Raw genomic sequence first — 25,626 nt, forward strand, 5'->3', positions numbered from 1 at the left:
CTCGGACAAGACAGATCCTCATCCTCGGCTCCAACTGCTCCGCATGGGACAACTCCTGGTGGCCAGTCATCCTAGGAACAGCTCCAACACCCACCACCCACGCACACAACCTAGGCTTCATCCTAGACTCTTCACTCACCATGACCCAGCAAGTCAACGCCGTCTCATCTTCCTGCTTCAACACCCTCTGCATGCTTTGCAAGAGCTTCAGATGGATCCCCACCGAAACAAGAAGGACGGTCACCCACGCCCTCATCAGCAGCAGACTGTACTACGGCAACGCGCTCTACGCAGGAACCACAGCCAAGCTCCAGAAGAAACTACAACTTATACAGAACGCCTGTGCATGCCTCATCCTTAACATCCCTCGCCGCGACCACATCTCAGCCCACTTCAGAGACCTTCACTGGCTTCCCATCACCAAGAGGATCACCCTCAAACTCCTCATCCACGCTCACAAAGCTCTTCACAACACAGGCCCGGCCTACCTCAATGAGCGACTCCCCTTCAACTCTCCCACCCGCCAACTCCCCTCGGTCAACCTTGCCCTCGCCACCGTCCGTAACACCCATCGAACTACAGCCGGCGGCAGATCCTTCTCCCACCTCGCCACCAAGACCTGGAACACCTTTCCCACCCACCTACGACAGACCGAGGACCTCCTGGCCTTTCAGGAAACACCTCAAGACCTGGTTATTTGAGCAGTAGCAGTCCTTCCCCCCCCCCATCTCAGCGCCTTGAGACCCTAGCGGGTGAGTAGCGCGCTTTACAAATAATTGATTGATTGACTGATGAGGTGGTTTCTGACAGAGGTATCAACTTCATGTCAGCTTACCTCAAACACATGTGGAATGAGTGTGGGGTGACTTGCAAGTTCACCACACCAGACCATCCAAAAACCAATGGTCTTGTAGAGAGATTTAACAAGACATTGAAGGGCATGATCATGGGGCTCCCTGAAAAACTCAAAAGGAGATAGGATGTCCTCTTGCCATGCCTGCTTTTCGCCTACGGAGAGGTACCACAGAAGGGGGTAGGGGTTCGTCCCCTTTGAGCTTCTGTTTGGCCATCCTGTAAGGGGGCCACTAGCACTTGTAAGAGAAGGCTGGGAGAGACCTCTCCATGAGCCTAAACAAGATGTGGTGGACTATGTGTAGGAGGTTGGCTCTGTATATACTATTTAAAAGTAAGAAATAGTGTGCACATAGTCCAAGGGTTCCCCTTAGAGGTAAGATAGTGGCAAAAAGAGATAATTCTAATGCTCTATTTTGTGGTAGTGTGGTCAAGCAGTAGGCTTATCAGAGGGTAATGTTAAGCATTTGTTGTACACACACAGGCAATAAATGAGGAACACACACTCAGAGACTTACTCCAGGCCAATAGGTGTTTATATAGAAAAATATATTTTCTTAGTTTATTTTAAGAACCACAGGTTCACGATTTACAAGTAATACTTTAAATGAAAGGTATTTCACTCAGGTATTCTAGGAACTTTGAATAATCACAATAGCATGTACAGTTTTGACAAAAATGGCAATAAGCTATTTTAAAAGTGGACACATTGCAAAAATCAACAGTTCCTGGGGGAGGTAAGTATTTAAGTTCACAGGTAAGTAAAACACTTACAGGGTTCAAAGTTGGGTCCAAGGTAGCCCACCGTTGGGGGTTCAAGGCAACCCCAAAGTTACCACATCAGCAGCTCACGGCCGGTCAGGTGCAGAGGTCAAAGTGGTGCCCAAAACACATAGGCTTCAATGGAAAAAGGGGTGCCCCTGCTCCAGTCTGCCAGCAGGTAAGTACCCGCGTCTTCAGAGGACAGACCAGGGGGGTTTTGTAGGGCACCGGGGGGGACACAAGTAGGGACAGAAAGTACACCCTCAGCGGCACAGGGGCGGCCGGGTGCAGAGTGCAAACAAGCGTCGGGTTTCAGATAGGAATCAATGGGGAGACCGAAGGTCTCTTTAACGATGCAGGCAGGCACAGGGGGGGCTCCTCGGGGTAGCCACCACCTGGGCTGGGCAGAGGGTCGCCTGGGGGTCGCTTCTGCACTGGAGTTCGGTTCCTTCAGGTCCTGGGGGCTGCAGGTGCAGTGCTGGTTCCAGGCGTCGGGTTCCTTGTTATCGGCAGTCGCGGTCAGGGGCAGCCTCTGGATTTCCTCTGCAGGCATCGCTGTGGGGGCTCAGGGGGGTCAACTCTGGCTACTCACGGGCTTGTAGTCGCCGGGGAGTCCTCCCTGTAGTGTTAGTTTTCCGCTGGTCGAGCCGGGGGCATCTGGTGCAGAGTGGAAAGTCTCACGCTTCCGGCGGGAAACGTGGGGGCTTTAAAGTTGCTTCTTTGTTGCAGTTTCTTGAACAGGGCCGCTGTTCTCAGGAGCTTCTTGGTCCTTTAGATGCAGGGCAGTCCTCTGAGTCTTCAGAGGTCGCTGGTCCCTATTGGATGCGTCACTGGTGCAGTTTTCGTCGAAGTAGGGAGACAGGCCGGTAGGGCTGGGGCTAAATCAGTTGTCTTCTCTGTCTTCACTGCAGGGCTTCAGGTCAGCAGTCCTTTTTTTTAGGTTGCAGGAATCTGGTTTCCTGGGATCTGGGGAGCCCCTAAATACTGAATTTAGGGGTGTGTTTAGGTCCGGGAGGGCAGTAGCCAATGGCTACTGTCCTTGAGGGTGGCTACACCCTCTTTGTGCCTCCTCCCTGTGGGGAGGGGGGCACATCCCTAATCCTATTGGGGGAATCCTCCTTCTATAAGATGGAGGATTTCTAAAAGTAAGTGTCACCTCAGCTCAGGACACCTTAGGGGCTGTCCTGACTAGGGGGTGACTCCTCCTTGTTTTCCTCATTATCTCCTCCAGCCTTGCCACCAAAAGTGGGGGCAGTGGCCGGAGGGGCGGGCATCTCCAATAGCTGGGATGCCCTGTGGCGCTGTAACAAAGGGGGTGAGCCTTTGAGGCTCACCGCCAGGTGTTACAGTTCGTGCAGGGGGAGGTGTAAAGCACCTCCACCCAGTACAGGCTTTGTTCCTGGCCACAGAGTGACAAAGGCACCCTCCCCATGTGGCCAGCAACATGTCTGGTGTGTGGCAGGCTGGAAAAAACTAGTCAGTTCACACTGGAAGTCGGGTATGTTTTCAGGGGGCATCTCTAAGATACCCTCTGGGTGTATTTTGCAATAAAGTGCACACTGGCATCAGTGTGCATTTATTGTGCTGAGAAGTTTGATATCAAACTTCCCAGTTTTCAGTGTAGCCATTATGGTGCTGTGGAGTTCATGTTTGACAGACTCCCAGACCATATACTCTTATGGCTAGCCTGCACTTATAATGTCTCAGGTTTTGCTTAGACACCTGTGGTATAGTGCACCCTGCCTTATGGCTGTAACGCCTGCTAGAGGGATGACTTGCCTATGCTACAGGCAGGTTGAGGTTGGCATGGCACTCTGAGGGGAGAGCCATGTCAACTTAGTCATTTTCTTCCCACCAGCACACACAAGCTGGCAATGATCACCCCCTACTTTTTGCCTAATGTTGATACCAGCTTTGATTGGAAGTGTGCTGGGACCCTGCTAACCAGGCCCCAGCACCAGTATTCTTTCCCTAAAACTGTACCTTTGTTTCCATAATTGGCACAGCCCTGGCACACAGATAAGTCCCTTGTAAATGGTACCCCTGGTACCAAAAGCCCTGTGGCCAGGAAAGGCCCCTAAGGGCTGCACCATGTATTATGCCACCCTCAGGGACCCCTCACTCAGTACATGCACACTGCTTTGCAGCTTGTGTGTGCTGGTGGGGAAAAAAAGACAAAGTTGACATGGCACTCCCCTCAGAGTGCCATGCCCACCACCCACTTCCTGTGGCATAGGTAAGTCACCCCTCTAGCAGGCCTTACAGCCCTTAGGCAGGGTGCACTATACCACAGGTGAGGGCATAGTTGCATGAGCACTATGATCCTACAGTGTCTAAGCTCATTCTTAGACATTGTAAGTGCAGAGTAGCCATAAAGAGTACATGGTCTGGGAGTTTGTCAAACACGAACTCCACAGCTCCATAATGGCTACACTGAACACTGGGAGGTTTGGTATCAAACTTCTCAGCACAATAAACCCACACTGATGCCAGTGTGTGATTTATTGAGAAATGCACACAGAGGGCATCTTCGAGATGTCCCCTGTATGTTAGCCCAACTGCTAGTCCAAGGCTGATCGGTCTGTGCAAGCCTGCCACTTCCAGACAAGTTTCTGACCATGTGGGGTGAGTGCCTTTGTGCACTCTGTGGTCAGAAACAAAGCCTGCCCTGGGTGGAGGTGCTTCACACCTCCCCCCTGCAGGAACTGTAACACCTGCCAGTGAGCCTCAAAGGCTCAAGCTTGGTGTTACAATGCCCCAGGGCACTCCAGCTAGTGGAGTTGCCCGCCCCCAGGATGAGCCCCCACTTTTGGCGCCAAGTCCGGGGGGATAATGAGAAAACCAAGTAGTATTCCCTAAGGTGGCTAGAGCTGAAGTGCCCCTCTCCTTGAGAAATCCTCCATGTTGCTTTGGAGGATTAGGACCATAGGGATAGGGATGTACTCCCCTCCCCAGTGGGAGTGGGCACAAGGAGGGTGTAGCCACCCTCAGGGACAGTAGCCATTGGCTACTGCCCTCTGACCCTACCATATCCCTAAATTTAGTATTTAGGGGCGACCCTGATACCAGCTCTTCAGATTCCTGACAAACTCACAAGAAGAAGAAGAAGAAGGACTGCTGAGCTGAGAACCCCGCAGAGAAGAGAAGAAGAAGACAACTGACTTGGCCCAGCCCTACTGGCCTGCCTCCTGCTTCAAGGACCCTGCAACCTACAACTCCCCAACCCCGTCCATCTCATAGGACTCCAGTCAGCACCTCAGCCACCACAAAAGCGGGACCTATAAAGACAGTTTGCCATGGACTGTGGAGTCCCCCACCCTCAAGGGTAGCCAGTTCTGTAAGGAGCCAAGGCACGGCCAGCCCATCCCCGGTAAAGCATCCGAAGATTGCCAGTGCCCGGCGCGAGAGGCCCAAGACACCAGGGACCAAAATTCCCACCATGGCCCCGGCAGGAAGTCTGGTGCCACCTGGCACACCGCCAAAGGTGGGGAAGGGCCACAGGCGAACAGGGAAGGGTGGGAAGGGCAGCACGCCCGACAAGTCCGCCAGCAGGCCAGCTGGCCAGGAGGGCCCCGCCAGCCCCATCCCAGGTGGGCAGGAGGACACCCACAGGCCCGGCACTGCAGCCCAGGAGGGCCCCTCAAGCCCTATCCCAGGTGGGCAGGAAGGCACCGCCAGCCACAGGTCAGGTGGCGAATGACCTCCATGCCATGGCCGGATCCGCTGACCTGGACACTCATCCGATGCACTGCTGCACTGGGCCCTTTCTCTCAAGCACCGCAGCACTGGGCCCTTTCTCTCAAGCACCGCTGGACAGGGCACCGCCGTCTAAAGCACCGCTGAACAGGGCACCGCCGTCTCAAGCACCGCTGCACTGGGCCCTTCATCTCAAGCACCGCTGCACTGGGCACCGCCGTCTCAAGCACCGCTGCACTGGGCACCGCCGTCTCAAGCACCGCTGCACTGGGCACCGCCGTCTCAAGCACCGCTGCACTGGGCCCTTCATCTCAAGCACCGCTGCACTGGGCACCGCCGTCTCAAGCACCGCTGCACTGGGCCCTTTCTCTCAAGCACCGCTGAACAGGGCACCGCCGTCTCAAGCACTGCTGAACAGGGCACCGCCGTCTCAAGCACCGCTGCACTGGGCCCTTCATCTCAAGCACCGCTGCACTGGGCATCGCCGTCTCAAGCACCGCTGCACTGGGCCCTTCATCTCAAGCACCGCTGAACAGGGCACCGCCGTCTCAAGCACTGCTGGCACATTGGCAGAAGGGGCAGGGCCGCATCTGTGTCGGGCAGGGCTGCACGAAGCACTCTGGGCACCAGTCCCCCTCCAGAACCTGTGGAGACTGTTATCCACTTGAGAGACTGTGGCTTTGCACTCCCCAGGATGGTACAGTGGGCAACCCACCCACTGTAGAGACTTGAGAGACTGTGGCTTTGCACTCCCCAGGATGGTACAGTGGGCAACCCACCCACTGTAGAAACTTGAGAGACTGTGGCTTTGCACTCCCCAGGATTGAACAGTGGCCATGGAGGCCCCTCGTGGATCTGGCGTCATGGACTCATCTGGCTGAGGTGCCCCCCCTTCCCTTCCCCCTGAGGTGCCTGTAGTTGTCCTATCTGATGCCCCTGCAGTGTTCTCTCCGTTGGAGTCAGGTATCCTGTGTGGGCTTTGCCCATGTGATTTGGGCCCAGTGGTCCACGGACAATGCCTGCTACAATTATCGGACTTTAAAATTAATATATTTTTAAGCCAGTGATACAATATATTGCAATGTTTCGAATCATTTCCTTTTGTCTTTGCATTCTTCCGGGGGGTTTGGGGGGTGTCACTCTGAGTTGTTGCTATGCATTGATGTGTGTGTTGTATTGGGTGAGGGTGGGGGTAGGTGTGTCGCGTATGTGTGTCCCCGTAATTTTTTGCCTCCCCCCTCCCCTGTGTCGTAGGTGCAGTACTCACCGTTGTCTTCTGCGCCGGCGTTCGTGCTCCTGGTAGAGGAGCAGGAAGACAATCGCGGGGAGGATGTGGAGTTCAGGTTCCATGCTGTCCAGATTCCTCGTGGGGTGTATGGAGGTGAGCGTTTTCCGTTCGAAATGGCTGTTTCCGCCGTGTTTTTATCGGCGGGGCTACCACCCCGGAAAAGGTGGCAGATTGGTGGGTTGTGATAGGGTGGGCGGTACATTGACTCCCGCCTGTCTGTTGGCGGTGACCGCCGCGCTGTTTGTTTGTCCCGCCGTGGCGGGCGGTGTGTTGAAGTGGCGGTCTCTGTTGGCGGTTTCCGCCAGGGTCGGAATTCCATTTTTTTTACCGCCAGCCTGTTGGCGGCTTAGCCGTCACTTTAACACCGACCGCCAGGGTTGGAATGACCCCCTAAGTGACTTGGCTCCTGCCCTACTGGCCTGTCTGCAGCCCTAAAAGAACCTGCACCCAAAAGATGACTTGTCCTGCAGCCCAGCGACCTCCAAAGCTTTGGGAGGACTGCAAGTCTTTGATAAAGACCAAGAACTTCAGCGGACAGCAGACCTGTCCAAAAGAAACCAACTTCGAACAAGAAGTCGTCTGCCTGAGGATCTGCAGAACCGCCACTGGAACCACCTTTGCACCTGATGCCCGAGTCCAAGTGGCTCATCAGTCCTGTGAAGGCTTCTCAGCACTTCTGAACAGGAGTCTACCTTGGGCTGACCCCTGCCTGACTCCACAGCGGCTTCTGCAGCTTAAATCCGAGGACTCCCCCTGACCCCTACTTGCCTGGTAAGCTATTTATGACTTCAAAAGACACCCCGCACCTGGAGCCCCTGTGCCTTGGGAACTTGGACCATTGGTGTCCCTGTGACCCCTGGCATCTCCACTTACCGGAGCGGCTGTGGGTTGTCCTTAGCAGGCTTCTTGGCCAGAGCCTACAGCCTATCTATGAAACGGATCTCCTGCTTTGAATAATATTGGGTGCTCAATGCTGTGTTGGCACTCTGGGCCCCCCCATGTTCTGCTGGGAGTGTACGTTTGTTGGTGCCTTGTGCCCCCCTTGTACTTACCTCAGTTCCAGAAGATCGATCCTTGACTCCACATTACTCACCTGTAAGCAGTACTTCATCCGTTGCCCCCTGTCTCGATTGGATAACATTGGACACCCAACGCTGTGTTGGCACTTTGCACCCGGCCACCCCTGTGCTGCCGAGCATGTAAGGTTGGTGCTGCCTTGTAGCCCCATGCTGCTTACCTCATCCCCAGGAGACCAACCTCTGACACTGCTTTTACTTACTTGTAACAAATGCATCTTCTGTCACACCCAATCTCCATTGGTTAACATTGGGCACCCAACTCCAAATTCGACCTCTGCACCCGGCTGCAAGTGCACTTTTGGTGCTGATTTGAACCTTGCCTGGAGTTGACTTGGTTTTACTGTGGGTAACATAAAAGATCTCATCTGATGGATACTTCTAACTGCAGATTTCTCACCTTAGAATACTCCCTGGACACCAGACTAAGGCCCTCATTATGATATTGGTGGTAAATCCCGCTTACGGCTGCCAACATACCGCCGCTGTGGTGAATATCCGTGTGCCATATTATAACACACACACAGCAAACCAACAGAATACTGCCACAAACACAAATCTGCCAGCCCAAAGGTGAGTGCTAAAGTAGCGGTACGAACACCCATACCGTTACGGCAACAAAATAATGCCCACCACATTATGACCCACGAATCACCACAGCGGACATTCAATTGCGGTAAACCATTGGCGGTACACACCAGCGCGCTCAGAATGGGCACTCTAATACAAAACAAAATAACAGTGGCCAAAACTAAACACACACACCTGACATTCATACACACGCAACACGCACCCACCCACTGCACTATAAAACACACACCCACATCACACACCACCCTTTACGAATACCAATAACCGCCACAAGACTAACACGAAGACCACTGAGACAACTACACACACACAGCCCACAAACACCCATACATCCGTCACACACCCCACATCCCACACCCCATCACATCACTCAACACCCTCTGCACAACACACACCACACAACACCCATGTCCCCACAAAGGCACCCCCGTTTCACAGATAAGGACTTGCGGGTCATGGTCGAAGAAATAGTCAGGGTAGAGCCACAGCGGTTTGGAGCACAGGGACAGCAAATATCCATTGCCAGGAAGATGGTGCTATGACACAGAATCGTGGACAGGGTGAATTCCGTGAGACATCATCCAAGAACAAGGGACGACATCAGGAAGAGGTGGGGTAACCTACGGGGGACGTTTAGGAGGCTGGCCTGGTTTGTAGTGGGAACCTTGGATACTTACACCTTATACCAGGTCCAGGTATCCCTTATTAGTGAAGTAGTAGTGTTCTAGCAGCTTAGGCTGATATAGGTAGCTACAGCAGAGCAACTTAGGCTGAACTAGGAGACATGCAAAGCTCATACAGTACCACTTATAGTTACACAGTACTTACACACAAGTAGAGACAATACTCAGTGTTACCAAAAATAAAGGTAGTTTATTTGGGTGACATAGTACCAAAAATATCCTAGAATCCTGCTTCTGAAGACCTGCAAAAGAAGGGGACCAAGTCCAGAAGTGGAAAGAAGTTCCAGGAAGGACAGGAGCCCCTGCCAACCCAGAAGAGAGTGCAAAAGAAGAGTCCCCGGTTGGACGAAGTCTGCAGAAATGCACCCTGGGAAGATGCCAGCGGGTTCCTGTGTGATGCAAAATATGTCCCACGACATGAAGATGGATGCAGATGTGATTTTGTGTTGAAAGTCACCAACAAGCCTTGGTTATGACAAATGTGCGTTCTGTGCCAAAGTGGAGCTGGCTGGACCCAGGAGGGAGCTGGGGGCCTCAAATCTGTGTAAGGAGGAAGAGGGGGCTCTCAGCACTTTAGAGAGCCCTCAGGATGCCAGGCAGCACCCACGGGAGTCCCAGGACACGGGGACAAAGGAGGTGCAAAATGTGGTTGGTGCAGCATAACAAAGGAAGGTCCAACGCTGCTGGAGAACAACTCAGCTAGTTGAGCGTCGCAGGATGGAATGCTGGGGACCTGGACCAGGCTGTACACAAAGGAATTTTGCAAATAGCGCACAGAGGCTTCAGTAGGTGAAGAAGACGCAGTACACAGGGGTACCGTTGCTCTCAGGGAAAGCAAGGTCTTACCTCCTCCAAATTGGGTCAGCAGGACCTCAGGACAGTCTTTGTTGATGGGGTCCAACCTCTGTGTCCTTAGGAGCATGCTCGTCGTCGTGAGAGGAGTCCAAGGGTACCGGTCGTTGTCTTAGAAGGTGCCTGCTGGAGCAGGGGAGTGACTCCGTCACCCCACGGGAGATTTCTTCGGTTCTTCTGGTGCAGACTGAAGACAGGGAGTCCCCAGAGCGTGCACACTGTGGAAACTGTTGCAGTTGCTGACTGGAGCTGAAGTTGCAGAGGAAAAGTATCCCTTGTGGATCCTTTATTGCTGTTACATCGGTTCCTGGAGAAAGCTGCGGTTGATCCGAGGTCAGAAGAGTCTAAGTTGTTGCAGAGGATTCCTGAAGGAAACTTGTAAACAGAATCTGAAGAGAACCCACAGAAGAGACCCTAAATATTCCTGAGAGGGGGGGTTGGCTACCCTATCAGGTAAGGACATATCAGGAGGGGTCTCTGATGTCACACGCTGGCACTGGCCACTCAGAGCCCTCCAGAGTACCCCCACACCTTTCAAAGCAAGATGGCTGAAGTCTGGGACACACTGGTGGAGCTCTGGGCACCACCCCTAAGGTGGTACGGACAGGGGAGTGGTCACTCCCCTTTCCTTTGTCCAGTTTCATGCCAAAGCAGGGGGCAAGGGGTCCCGGAACTGGTGTAGACTGGCTTATGCAAGGAGGGCACATCTGTGCCCTTCAAAGCATTTCCAAAGGCTGGGGGAGGCTTCCCCTCCCCAGTCTGTAACACCTATTTCCAAAGGGAGAGGGTGTAACACCCTGCTCTCAGAGCAAATGCTTTGTTCTGCCTTTCTGGGACTGGGCTGCCCAGACCCCAGGAGGGCAGAACCCTGTCTGTGAGGTGGGAGGAGCTGTAGCTGCAGTGCAAGCCTCAGAGAGCTGGTTTGGCAGTACTGGGGGTCCATGGTGGAGCCCCCAGGATGCATGGAATTGGCTCCCCAATACCAGATTTGGAATAGGGGGGACAATTCCATGATCTTAGACATGTTACATGGCCATATTCGGAGTTACCATTGTGAAGCTACATTTAGGAATTGACCTATATGTAGTGCGCGTGTGTAATGGCGTCCCTGCAATGGCCCTGAACTATGTGGGGGCACCTTTGCTAGTGCAAGGGTAATCTCACACTTAGTAACTTTGCACCTAACCTTCAGCAAGTGAAGTTTAGACATATAGGTGACTTATAAGTTACTTAAGTGCAGTGAAAATGGCTGTGAAATAACGTGTGGGTTATTTCACGCAGGCTGCAATGGCAGGCCTGTGGAAGGGTTTATCTGAGCTCCTTATTGGTGGCAAAAGAAATGCTGCAGCCCATAAGGATCTCCTGGAACCCCAATGCCCTGGGTACCTAGGTACCATATACTAGGGACTTATAAGGGGGGGTCCAGTGTACCAATTGAAATTGGTATATGAAGTCACTAGCCTACAGTGACAAATTTAAAAGCAGAGAGAGCATAAGCACTAAGGTTCTGGTTAGCAGAGCCTCAGAGAGACAATCAAGCACTACTGACAACACACACATTAGGCCACAAACTATGAGCACTGGGGTCCTGGCTAGCAGGATCCCAGTGAGACAGGCAAAACACACTGACATATATATTTTTATCTATGAGCACTGGGGTCCTGGCTAGCAGGATCCCAGTGACACAGTAAAAACACACTGATACACACTCACAAACAGCCCAAAAGTGGGGGTAGCCATGTTAGAAAGAGGCTACTTTCTCACAGGAGGGTACGTTCCATGGTGGCAAGGCACCAGCTCGCCATCCAGAGGACTAGCGGTGGACCCAGCTCACAGCATGGGAGAAGCAAGTCTTGGCAATACTGCATCCTGAGGGACTCACTGGAGTAGCTGGAGGATCTCAGCGGAGAGGAGGTGCCACAACTAACTAGTTCCCCCAACATAAGACGCCTCCACTGATGACAGTAATTCTGAACTTCAGGATCTAGATGAACTACCTGGTCCATCAGTGACCACTGGTCAGTCGGCCACCCCAGCCCACTCAGAGTCCACCACAGAACCTCCCCTATCAGTATCCAACACCACAGCACCCACCCAACGTCCCCACACATCTGTCCCCAGGACACGTCAATCAGCAGTGTGCCCATCTGTACAGGACCCCAGTCCACACCTCACCCCCAAGACAATCAGGGACCTGGGGTCAGTGGTGGTGGGCACACCGTTCAGGTGACAGAGGCACAGTGGAACAGGGACACTGGGAGGACCGCTATGCGCCAGGGGGAGGACAGGGCCAGGGAACCAACTCTCCAGGAGGCACTCACCAATGTGCTGGGGGCTTACCAACAATCCCAGGACAAGATGGGCCAGTTCCTTACCAACATGCAGGAGAACAATATGCTGTAGGGGGTACACCATCAGGAGATCAAGGAGGATTTGCAGGCCCTGAACACCACCATGGTTTCCATAGCAGGGGTGCTGGCAGATATGGACAACATCATAAGGGAATGGACAGCATACTAGAGGGCCCCTACCATTAGCCAGTCTACTGACCAGCCCACCACTTCCGCTGCAGCTAGTGGGCAGGAGGCCCTGCCACAGGACCCACAGGCCACCAGCACTCCTGCAGAAGGTGAAACACCCCGTAAACGTTACCTGCGACCCAGACAGAAGCCAGAGACACTTGCCAAGGCCAAGACAACTGCCAGGAAATGAGACCCTCCTGAATGTCCCCCTTGTGTCCCACCTTGTCCACTTTGAACTGCCTTTGCTTCCCTTCCTATGGCCCCTTGGACACTGGACCTGTGCTACAAACAGACTGGAACAATACCCTGGACTAACCTCTACCATCACCCCATTCCATTGCACTTTTCTGTCAATTATTTGCACTACAATAAACACCCTTGAACACAACCTACGTGAAAGTGTTTTATGTGATGAAAATGTGCATATATGGAAACAGTTACATCTTGTGCAAAAAATCTGAACTCTGTGATAGCATACATTTTAAGAACTGTATCTATCTGTAGACATCACATCAATACACTGTTGTGGTATCACAACATCTGCAAAATGAGAAGCCATAGGTGACAGTAAGGAGAGATGCAAAGGAAGTGAATGCCATCCTGCTACAGCCACACAGAACCCATCAATAATCAGAGGAATGTCAGTTCCACTGTCTCACCTGTGTGCCATTGCACATATTGACGTATAACTGGTGTTCTGTTGTCCACATCCTAATCCTCTGCCTCCTCATCCGCACTGTCCTCAGGGTCCACTGCTGCCGCAGGGGCATTTCCAGTCTCCTCCTCCTGCAGATAAGGCACATGTCTTCTGAGGGCTAGGTTGTGCACCATGCAGCATGCCACTGCTATCTGGCACAACTTTCTCGGGTGAGTAGCACAGGGATCCACCGGTTAGATGGAGGCATCTGAACCTGCCCTTCAGGAGGCCAAAGGTCCTCTCCATAATTCTCCTGGTTTGCCCGTGTGCATCATTATAAGGATTCTCAGCCTCTGTCCTGGCATTCCTCACAGGGGTCAAGAGCCATGATAGGGTTGGGTAGCCAGAGTAACCTGCAAGTATTGAGGGACAAACATTAGCCTCACATAATGGTATGGGGTCAACACCAGAAGGCATACACTGACATACATTGGGTGGGGACTCAGCCTCACCAATTACCCATACCCTGTGCCTCTGTAGTTGTGCCATCACATGTGGAATGCTGCTATTACTCAGGACCAAGGTGTCATGCACCAACCCAGGATAATTGTCAGTGACGTGGGAGATGTACTGGTCAGCCAGACACACCATTTGCACATTGAGGTAGTGGAAAATCTTCTGATTCCTGAACACCTGTGACATTCCTGCTGCCAAGCCCACTCTGACTTGGAATGAACCAGTTGCCAGGAAATGGAGCACTGACAGAACCTGCACTAGAGGGGGGTCCCAGTAGAATGACGGATAGCTGATATCAGATCAGGCTCCAATTGAGCACATAGCTATGAGATTGTGGTCCTGTGCAGTCTATAGGTGAGTATTATATGCCTCTCCTCCAGTGTAGCCAAGTCCACAAGGGGTCTGTACATGGGGGCTTGTCTCGTCCTCTGATTCCTCCTCAGTGGAAGGTATCGAAGGGACACAAGAGTGAGTAGGCTGTAACAATTTAAACAATGGATCCACTTGTAATGTCAACATACCTATGTCACACAGCTGTAGTCCATGAGGAATAAAAGCAGATGTCACACTGTGGGACCCACATCTGTGAAATCGTAAGGGAAAGTGACAACTCAGTGACCATACACTGGGTGAAAACTACAGACAGTAGAGAGGTAGTAGTGTTAAAGTACATGTAGTAGGCAGGTTTGTATTCTTACCTGTGTTTCACTGGAAATATTGCTGGATCACTGAGTCCCTGTTGTCCATGTCTTCTTCTTCTGCTTCCTCGTCTTCACTGTCCACAGGCTCCACAGCTGCAACAACACCGCCATCTGGACCATCCTCCTGCAGAAAAGGCACCTGTCGTCACAAAGCTAAGTTGTGAAGCATACAGCATGTCACAATGATCTGGCACACCTTCTTTGGTGAGTAGAATAGGGATCCACCTGTCATATGGAGGCACTGGAACCTGGCCTTCAGGAGGCCGAAGGTCCGCTCGATTATCCGCCGTGTTCGCACATGGGGCTCATTGTAGCGTTCCTCTGCCCTTGTCCTGGGATTCCTCACTGAGGTCAGTAGCCATGACAGGTTGGGGTAACCAGAGTCACCTGCAAATGGCGAGGGACAACTGTTAGACACACACTAACTCATAGGGACATCTACAGACCCAGACAACCATTCCCACTGTCTTGCTTCCAGGTGCTCACCTAATAGCCACACACAGTGCCTCTGGAGTTGACCCATCACATAAGGGATGCTGCTATTCCGCAGGATGTAGGCGTCATGCACTGAGCCAGGGAACTTGGCATTAACATGGGAGATGTTCTGGTCTGCCAAACATACCATCTGTACATTCATGGAATGGTAACTCTTCCGGTTTCTGTACACCTGTTCACTCCTGCAGGGGGGGACCAAAGCCACATGGGTCCCATCAATGGCACCTATGATGTTGGGGATATGTCCCAGGGCATAGAAATCACCTTTCACTGTAGGCAAATCCTCCACCTGAGGGAAAACGATGTAGCTCCGTATGTGTTTCAGCAGAGCAGACAACTCTCTGGACAGCACGTTGGAAAACATAGGCTGGGACATCCCTGATGCAGTGGCCACAGTTGTTTGAAATGACCCACTTGCAAGGAAATAGAGCACTGACAGCACTTGCACTTGAGGGGGGATTCCTGTGGGATGGCGGATAGCTGACATCAGGTCTGGCTCCAGCTGGGTACACAGTTCCTGGATTGTGGCACGGTCAAGCCTGTAGGTGATGATCACATGTCTTTCCTCCATTGTCGACCGGTCCACCAACGGTCAGTACACCGGAGGATGCCGCCATCTCCTCACATGTCCCAGCGGACGGTGCCTATGAAGGACAAGAGCGAGCACAGAGTCAACCAACTCAGAGGTACGTACCCACAGCTTACACAGAACACGAATCATAATCCAAAAAGTGGCCTGTATGTGTGTTGAGTCTAGGCCTAGGTATGTGTGACACAGTTAAAAATGAAGCCATATGGGCCCCTGAAATGGCAGCTGCCTGACCTCTAAAGTGGGACAATGGGATGTGAGGTAACTGCGCTGGCGTTGTACACCGTCGCGGTAGGCGGTCGAAGACCGCGGCGCAATGCTGCATTGGTTAACATTGGACCCTATGGGTCCATGAGCCAATGACGATTTACGCCGGCGGTGACGGTACGCACCGCCGTGGACGTGACTGCCATTTTCTATCTGTTCAATCACTCGATACCTGATCTTCGACAGGAGAGGACCTACACTCCAAGTGCTGCTGTGACCTCTGTCTGGAAGAGACAATGGCTCGAGTGTCTGGGGAAAGGGCCCCTGCCTTCACATCGGAGGAGTTGGAGAAACTCGTGGATGGGGTCCTCCCCCAGTACACGCTACTCTACGGTCCTCTAGACAAACAGGTAAGTACACTGGGATCATGCTGTATGGGCTTTGCCTGTGTGAAGTGGGATGGATGTAAGAAGGGGGGGAGATTGCGGCGTGCATGAAACGACGGTGAGTGCATGTGCCACATGGCAAGGGTAGGGATGGGGGCCAATGACTGTGACAGTGCAGTTGGTAATACGTTTTTCTTCCCCCTGTACAATTCATGTAGGTCAGCGGTCACCAGAAAAAATATATTTGGTGTGCCATCGCCAAGGACGTCCGGACCCTGGGGGTCTACCACAGACGGAGCACCCACTGCCGGAAAAGATGGGAGGACATTCGCCGCTGGAGCAAGAAGATGGTGGAGGCTCAGCTGGGGATGGCCTCCCAACGTGGGAGGGGTGCCCGTCGCACCATGACCCCCCTGATGTTCTGGATCCTGGCTGTGGCGTACCCGGAGTTGGATGGGCGCTTGAGGGCATCACAGCAGCCACAAGGGGGTGAGTAGACTCTCATCCTGCTGATTTTGCACGCAGTGGAGGTGTCTGGGTGGGGGAGGTGGGCTGTGGGTTTCCCTAGGCCAGGGCGAGTTTCGTAGGCAAGGTCCCTCCGTAAGGCAGGCCATTTGGCACCCCACCCCACCTCTGTAGAGTGCCAAGTACACCTAGTCATGCCCCTGTGTCTTCCATGTGTGCAGATGTCGTCCATAGCCTAGTAGGCCATTTCCCAGGGATTGAACAGTGGAGCCCAATAGTGCGGCGTAGTGCAGGGGGCTTCTGTGTCTGTCGTGTCCGCCACCGGTAGCGGTAATGCATGCACTCAACATGTCTTTCTTCTGTTGTCCCCCCCCCTTTTTGTGGTCTCCCGGTTCTTGTGTGCATTAGCATCATCAGGCAGAGGAGCAGTGGTATCGGAGCACGAGGGGGCTGCATCCTACATGGCCATGGAGGGCCACACTACGGACTCAGACTTCACCAGTAGGACGGAGGGCGAGGGGAGCTCCACGGCGGGGACAGGAGCTGAGACCAGCGACAAGGACTCGTCCTCTGATGAGAGCTCCCTTGTGGTGGCGGCAACATCTGTGCCCCCCCCATCTACAGGTACAGCCACCACCACCCCTACCAGCAGCGCCCTCCCAACAGCCCCTCAGCCTTTGCCTGGTGCCCGCTCACCCGGGAGGGTGGGCATCACCTTCGCCCCAGGCACCTCAACCCCTGCCCCAGTCACCCCTGCTGCCCTCAGTGAGGAGGCCATTGACCTCCTCAGGTCCCTCACTGTTAGGCAGTCTACCATTTTGAATGCCATCCAGGGTGTAGAAAGGCAGTTGCAACAAACAAATGCATTCCTGGAGGGCATTCATTCTGGTCAGGTGGCCCTTCAGCGAGCTTTTCAGACTCTGGCCTCAGCACTGATGGCAGCCATTGTCCCTGTCTCTAGCCTCCCCCTCCAACTTCCTCCACCCAGACCCAATCCCCTGTACCCCAGCCTATCACAAGCACACCTACAGACCAGAATGCACACAAGGGAAGCTCTGGCAAACATAAGCACCACACATCCCACAGGCACTCACGCAAGCATCAGACACATGCAGACACACCAACATCCACTGCCTCCACTGTGTCCCCCTCCTCCTCATCTCCCTCCTCCCTCCTCCCTCCCAGTCTCGTCTACACTCACACCTGCATGCACTACATCTACAGCCACTACTGCCATCACCAGCACACCTACCACCACACCCCGCTCACGTGCAGTCACCACCCCCACTACCATTCACACGTCCCCTGTGTCCTCTCCCAGTGTGTCTGTGACGCCATCTCCCAAGATACACAAACGCAGGCACACACCCACCCAACAGCCATCCACCTCACGACAGCCTCCAGCCCATGCACCTTCACCCAAAGTCAGCAAACGAACACCTCCTACAACCACAACCTCTTCCTCCACTCCCAAACCCCCTCCAGCTACCCATCCCAGTGTCTCCAAAAAAGTTTTCCTGTCCAACCTTGACCTCTTTCCCACACCTCCCCCACCCCGTCCGTCTCCTAGGTCCCGAACTAGCACTTCATCCACAACATCTCCGGGACCAGTGGTGCCTGTAGTCACGGGAATCTGGAGTGCACCAGCCACCAGGGCAGCCAGTGTGGCACAGAGCCACAGCACGGACAGTCCCCCACCTGTGAAGCATCAAAAGTTGGCCAGTGCCCGGTGGGAGAGGGGGAAGACTCCAGCCACCAAAGGTGCTCCCAGGGGTCCAGGTGGGAGTGTGGAGTCAGCTGCGACACCTTCCAAGGTGAGGAAGGGCCACAAGAAACCAGGAAAGTCTGGGAAGAGCAGCACGACGGAGGAGACCGCCATCATCCCCACTGCCCAGGAGGCCACAGCCATCATCCCCGCTGCCCAGAGGGCAACTGCCATCATCACCGCTGGCCAGGAGGCCACTGCCATCATCCCCGCTGGCCAGGAGGCTACCACCATCATCCCCGCTGGGACAGAGAGGACCTCCAGCACAAGCCCCGCTGGGCTAGAGAGGACCGCCAGCACAAGCCCCGCTGGGCTAGAGAGGACCGCCAGCACAAGCCCCGCTGGGCTAGAGAGGACCGCCATCACAACTCCCGATGGGACAGAGAGGACTGCCAGCACAAGCCCCGCTGGGCTAGAGAGGACCGCCAGCACAAGCCCCGCTGGGACAGAGAGGACCGCCAGCACAAGCCCCGCTGGGCTAGAGAGGACCGCCAGCACAAGCCCTGCTGGGACAGACAGGACTGCCAGCACAAGCCCCGCTGGGACAGACAGGACCGCCAGCAGCTGAGTCACTGCAAAGGAGCCCGCCGCCTCAAGCACCGCTGAACAGGGCACCGCCGCCTCAAGCACCGCTGAACAGGGCACCGCCGCCTCAAGCACTGCTGAACAGGGCACCACCGCCTCAAGCACCGCTCAACAGGGCACCGCCGCTCCAAGGACCGCTGAACAGGGCACCGCCGCCTCACGCACCGCTGGCCCATGAGCGCCAAGGGCACTGACGCTACTGAGTCCGTCACGAGCAGGATGAAGCACTCTGGGCACCATGCCCCCTCCAGAACCTGTGGAGAGATACATCCACTACCTCTGTCCTTAGCAGGATGAAGCACTCTGGGCACAGAGCCCCCTCCAGAACCAGTGGAGACTGTCATCCACTACCTCTGTCCTTAGCAGGATGAAGCACTCTGGGCACGGAGCCCCCTCCAGAACCAGTGGAGTCTGTCATCCACTTGAGAGACTGTGGCTTTGCACTCCCCAGGATGGAACAGTGGGCAACCCACCCACTGTATAGACTTGAGAGACTGTAGCTTTGCACTCCCCAGGATGGAACAGTGGGCAACCCACCCACTGTAGAGACTTGAGAGACTGTGGCTTTGCACTCCCCAGGATGGAACAGTGGGCAACCCACCCACTGTATAGACTTGAGAGACTGTGGCTTTGCACTCTCCAGGATGGAACAGTGGGCAACCCACCCACTGTATAGACTTGAGAGACTGTGGCTTTGCACTTCCCAGGATTGAACAGTGGGCAACCCACCCACTGTAGAGACTTGAGAGACTGTGGCTTTGCACTCCCCAGCATGGAACAGTGGGCAACCCACCCACTGCATAGACTTGAGAGACTGTGGCTTTGCACTCCTCAGGATGTAACAGTGGGCATGTGGCCCTCTCGTGGATTTGGCGTCGTGCACTCAACCGGCTGAGGTGCGCCCCCTTTCCCTCCCCATGAGGGGCCTGTTTTCTTGCTCTCTGATGCCCCTGCAGTGTTCTCTCTGTCATGGTTGGGGATCTTGTGTGGGCCCAGTGTTCCACGGACTTCATTAGAGCACTACCTGGACTACTAAGCTGGGTGTATATTTTGTTTATGGTGTATATATATATATATATATATATATATATATATATATTTGCCCACTTGATTTTAATATATTACAATGGTTACACTCATTTTCCTTTGTCTTTGTATTCTTCCGGGGGGTTGGGGGGTGTAACTATCATGTATAAATATGTATTAGTGTGTGTGTTGTAGTGGATGAGGGTGGGGGTGGGGGTGTTGCGTGTGTGTGTCCCTGTTTTTTCCCTCCCCCCTCCCCTGTGTCGTAGGTGCAGTACTCACCGTGGTCTTACCGCCGGCGTTCGTGCTCCTGGTAGAGGAGCAGGAAGACTATTGCAGGGAGAATTTGGATTTCCGGCTCCATGGTGTCCTGGTTCCTCGTGGGGTGTGTAGAGGTGAGCGTTTTCCCTTCGAAATCCTGTTTCCGCCGTGTTTTTATCCGCGGTGAATCTGCCCCGGAAAAGGTGGCGGATTGGTAGGTTGTGATACTGTGGGCGTTACTTTGTCTTCCGCCTGTCTGTTGGCGGTGACCGCCAAGCTGTTTGTATGTACCGCCGTGGCGGTCGGAGTGTTAAAGTGTCTGTCTTTGTTGGTGGTTTCCACCACGGTCGTAATTGCTATTTTTTTACCGCCGGCTTGTTGGCGGTCTTACCGCCACTTTAACACTGACCCCAGATTATTCAAAGCAGTTCATTGTGCAGACTGATGCCTCTGAGCATGGGATAGAAGCAGTTCTATCTCAAACCAATGATGATGGCCTTGACCAGCCTGTTGCTTTTATTAGCACAAAGTTACTCCCCAGGGAGCAGCATTGGAGTGCCATTGAGAGGGAGGCCTTTGCTGTGGTCATACCTGTTTGGTACTCACTTCACAGTTCAAACTGACCACAGACCTCTCAGATGGCTGATGCAAATGAAAGGAGCGAACCCTAAACTGTTTAGGTGGTCCATATCCCTACAGGGAATGGACTTTGTAGTGGAGCACGGGCCCGGGACTGCCCATGCCAATGCAGATGGCCTTTCCAAGTTCTTCCACTTAGAAAATGAAGACTTTCTTGGGAAAGGTTAGTCTCAACCTCTTTTGTTTGGGGGGGGGGGGGTGAATAGGGAAATGCCTCCGATGTCATGGTTACCCCTAAACCTTTGCCTTTTGTTGATGCTAGTTATGATTGAAAGTGTGCTGTGATCCTGCTAACCAGGCCCCAGCACCAGTGTTCTTTCCCTAAACTGTACCTTTGTTCCCACGATTGGCACAGCCCTGGCACACAGATAAGTCCCTTGTAACTGGTACTCCCATGGCCAGGGAAGGTCTCTAAGGGCTGCAGCATGTATTATGCCACCCTGGGGACCCCTCCCCTCAGAGTGCCACGCCCTCAACCAACTGCCTGTTGCATAGGTAAGTCACCCCTCTAGCAGGCCTTACAGCTCTAAGGCAGGGTACACTATACCACAGGTGAGGGCATAGTTGCATGAGCACTATGCCCCTACAGTGTCTAAGCCAAATCTTAAACATTGTAAGTGCAGGGTAGCCATAAAGAATATATGGTATGGGAGTCTGTCAAACATGAACTCCACAGTTTCATAATGGCTACACTGAAATCTGGGAAGTTTGGTACCAAACGTCTCAGAAAAATAAATCCACACTGATGCCAGTGTGGGATTTATTGAAAACTGCACACAAAGGGCATCTTAGAGATGCCGCCTGTATACCAGTCCAAACACCAGTGTTAGGCTGACCAGTGCCTGCCAGCCTGCCATAACCAGAAGGGTTACTGGCCACATGGGGTGAGTTCCCTTGTCACTCTCTGGCCAGGAACAAAGCTTGCACTGTGTGGAGGTGCTTCTCACCTCCTCCTGCAGGAACTGTAACACCTGGCGGTGAGCCTGAAAGGCTCATGCCTGTTGTTACAGCGCCCCAGGGCATCCCAACTAGTGGAGATGCCCGCCCCTCCGGACACAGCCCGCACTTTTGGCGGCAAGTCCAGAAGAGATAATGAGAAAAACAAGGAGGAGTCACCCACCAGTCTGGAAAGCCCCTAAGGTGTCAGGAGCTGAGGTGACCCCTGCCTTAAGAAATCCTCCATCTTAGTTTTGAAGGACTCCACCAATAGGAAGAGGGATGTGCCCCCTTCCCTCAGAGAGGAGGCACAAAGAGGGTGTTGCCACCTTCCAGGACAGTAGCCATTGGCTACTGCCCCCCAGACCTAAACACACCCCTGAATTGAGTATTTAGGGGCGACCCTGTACCCAGGAAATCCGATTCCTGCAACCTGAAGAAAGAAGGACTGCTGACCTGAAAGCCCCGCAGAGGCGACGAACACAACAACTGACTTGGCCCCAGCCCTACTAGCCTGTCTCCAGACTCAAAGAACATGCACAGCGACGCATCCAGTGGGACCAGTGACCTCTGGGGACTCAGAGGAATGACCTTCACCTGAAGGACGAAGAACCTCCTGAGGACAGCAGCTCTGTCCAGAAACAACAACAAAGCAAGGAACTTTAAAGAGACTCCAACTTCCCCCCAGAGGCGTGAATCTTCACACTCTGCACCTGACGCCCCTGGCTCGAGTTCAGGACAACTAACACTGCAGAGAGGATTCCCAGGTGACTCCAACGACATAGACGCCCTGAGTCGACCTTCACCCCCACAGCGACGCCTGAAGAGAGGATCCAGAGACTCCCCCTGACCGCGACTGCCTGGTAACAAAGGAACCCGACGCCTGGACCAAGCACTGCACCCGCAGCACCCAGGAGCGAGAGGAACCACCTACCAGTGCAGGAGTGACCAGCAGGCGGCCCTCATCCTAGCCTGGTCGGTGGCTTGCCCGAGAAGCCCCTCTGTGCCCTGCCTGCATCGCCAGAGTGACCCACGGGTCCCTCCATTGTTTTCTACGGCAAAACCCGACACGTACTTTGAACACTGCACCCGGCCGCCCCTGTGCCGCTGACGGTGTGTTTTGTGTGCCTCTATGTGTCCCCCCCAGTGCTCTACAAAAACAGCCAGGTCTGCTCCCCGAGGACGGAAGTAGTTACCTGCTAGCAGACTGGAACTGGAGCACCCCTGTTCTCCATAGGCGCCTATGTGTTTTGTCCCCTCCTTTGACCTCTGCACCTGACTGGTCCTGTGTTGCTGGTGCGGTGACTTTGGGGTTGCCTTGAACCCCCAACGGTGGGCTGCCTATGCCCAGGAGACTGAACTTGTAAGTGCTTTACTTACCTGTGAAACAAACCAACACTTACCTCCCCCAGGAACTGTTGATTTTTGCACAGTGTCCACTTTTAAAATAGCTTATTGCCATTTTAACCAAAACTGTGTGTACTACTGTTTCAAATCAAAGTTCTATACTTACCTGTGTGAAGTACCTTACAATTTATGTACTTATCTAAAATTTGAATCTTGTTCTAAAAAAAAATTAAGAAAATAATATTTTTCTATAGAAAAACCTATTGGCCTGGAGTTAAGTCTTTGAGTGTGTGTTCTCATTTATTGGCTCTGTGTGTACAAAAAAAAGCTTAATACTACCCTCTGATAAGTCTACTGCTCGACCACACTACCACAAAATAGAGCATTGGTATTATCTAATTTTGCCACTATCAATCTCTAAGGGGAACCCTTGGGCTCTGTGCACACTATCTCTCACTTCGAGATAGTATATACAGAGCCAACATCCTACACCTCACACATCTCTTCCCACCTATCCCATGTCAGGAAAACTATTGCCATTGTTGTTAAGTTCCTCCCTCAGCAAAAACGATTCCCCTTTTCCTTGTACCCATGTTGGTTGCAGCGGCACCCTCACTCCCAGTGGCTCTTGCGGAGGCTGTTCTTAGAACTAGCATCTTCAGGTTTAACTGCCACTCAAGAAGGTGGCCGCAAATCTTTGTGAGGTCAGCGCTCTAGTGTTTCTATCTTAGTTTTGTGCTGAAGCTTCCCTCCAGCTGTTTCTCTCTGGGAGCTGTGCACTTCAAACGTCATCCTGAGGAGAATGAGCAGTGTTCCTGAGGCGCTTTGTTTCATAGAGAATTCTTTCAGTTTTGAGTAATTTATTATTTTTCTTGTTACGGTGTGCACACCAGCTACTTTTCCCTTCTGGAAAAGCTGAATTTCTTCCTTCTTCCAACAACTGGCTATTCGTTTTGGCTTAATAGAACTTCAAGCAACTGCAGTTAGGAATCCTTTTGTATGATTTCCAGATTTGCCAATATATATATGTACATGTATATTCAAAAACTCTTTGCCTTGCAGACTTGCTAGTCTTATAATTCCTAGAGACTGTGATTGAGAAAACTGAACCTTGAGAAAGAGTTTTTGTTTCCTGTAAAAGACATTAGTAGATTGTATATTTGTGAACCTTTGAACTGTTCTCCAGAGAACCTTGGATACCTCTGACTCCTGTAGAAAAGAAGATATTAAGTTAACATTGTTCTCTTAGAGAGAGGCTAGTCTCTCAAAAGATCCAGGTTAGGAGAATGATAGAACTAGGTGAATGTGAATGGCTGAACAGTGGAATGCGCATTAGGAATGTACTTAGCTATGCTCTTATCACCCGAAAGCAGGCCCTTCCTTTAAAGGTATTTCAATAAGAAGTGCAGGTTACAGAAGCACACACTAAATATACTTTCTTCAAGTGGGAAACACAGGCTGGAACTGGATCTGGAGGCGGTCTCTCTTTTTCTATTCCCATTCCCCTTTCCCCTTAGCAGATGCAGGGTTCAGATAATAAGTAAATTCTGAGCACGCATCTGTTTGAGGGAGTTGGGTAAAAGGCATCTGCTCCTGTGGAATTTTGATTTAAAGGGTAATCTCCTGACATCCCATTTATCATGACTCAATGTGATTTAAATTTAATACTCACATATCTGATGTGCACTCCATTTGAGCTGCTTCATATCTGCCCTTTACGGCTCCTAACCATCAAGACTGCCTTCTTGGTTGCCATTACCACTGCTTGCAGGGTAGGTGAGCTCCAAGCTCTCTCATCTAAACCATATTTTCTGGCAGTACATCCTGACAAAGTGGTACTCTGCACTAGCGCTTCTTTTCTCCCTAAAATGGTAACACCCTTCCATGTAGGTCAATCCATCACCTTGCCTTCTTTTACCCACCCCCACATCCCTCACATAAGGAGGAGAAACTCCACCGCCTGGACCCAAAAAGAGCGTTGGGGTTCTACCTTGATCATACTAAAGACCTCCGGGTGGACAATCAACTCTTTGTAGGATATGTGGGGGTGAAGAAAGAGAAGGCGGTGCAAAAGAGAACCATTTCACTATGGGCCCTCCTATGCATCAAAATGTGCTACGCTTTGGCAAAGAAGCAACCTCCTGAGGGTTTGAGAGCTCACTCAACTAGAGCAACTGCAGCTACCACAGCGTTACCACGTGTCCTGGATATCTGCCAGGCAGTCACGTGGGCATCTCTGCACACGTTCACCAAGCACTACTGCCTGGACAGTCAGGTCCGTAGGGACGGCTACTTTGGTTGTTCGGTCCTACAGACTTCCTGGTGTGATCTTGGTTCGCAGCCCACCTCCGGGGATGGTATTGCTCGGGTATCTATTCAAAAGGTAAATAATCTGCAACTAGAAGTCTCTATCAGATGTACAAGTTACTTACCTTTGGTAACAATATATCTGGTAGAGATATATTCTAGTTGCAGATTCCTTACCGACCCGCCCATCCTCCCCGCTCGGCGAACTGATTTCTAGGGACAGGAACTTTCCTTAAAGGGCCCTAGCTTTGGCGCACCACTATCTGTGTTCTTCATGGCTCCGGGCTTCTGGCGTGGAAAGTTGTGAAAACAAACTGATGTCAGCACGCCGGGGTGGCGCCTATATACAACTGCGATGTCATCACAGTAAACACAACGCCACCGACACCCGTGGAGTCTACCGACACCACCTGACGGCGTGCAGAGGTACTGCTCGAAGAAA

Source organism: Pleurodeles waltl, chromosome 10 (genome assembly GCF_031143425.1).
Source record: "Pleurodeles waltl isolate 20211129_DDA chromosome 10, aPleWal1.hap1.20221129, whole genome shotgun sequence".
Taxonomy (NCBI): Eukaryota; Metazoa; Chordata; class Amphibia; order Caudata; family Salamandridae; genus Pleurodeles; species Pleurodeles waltl.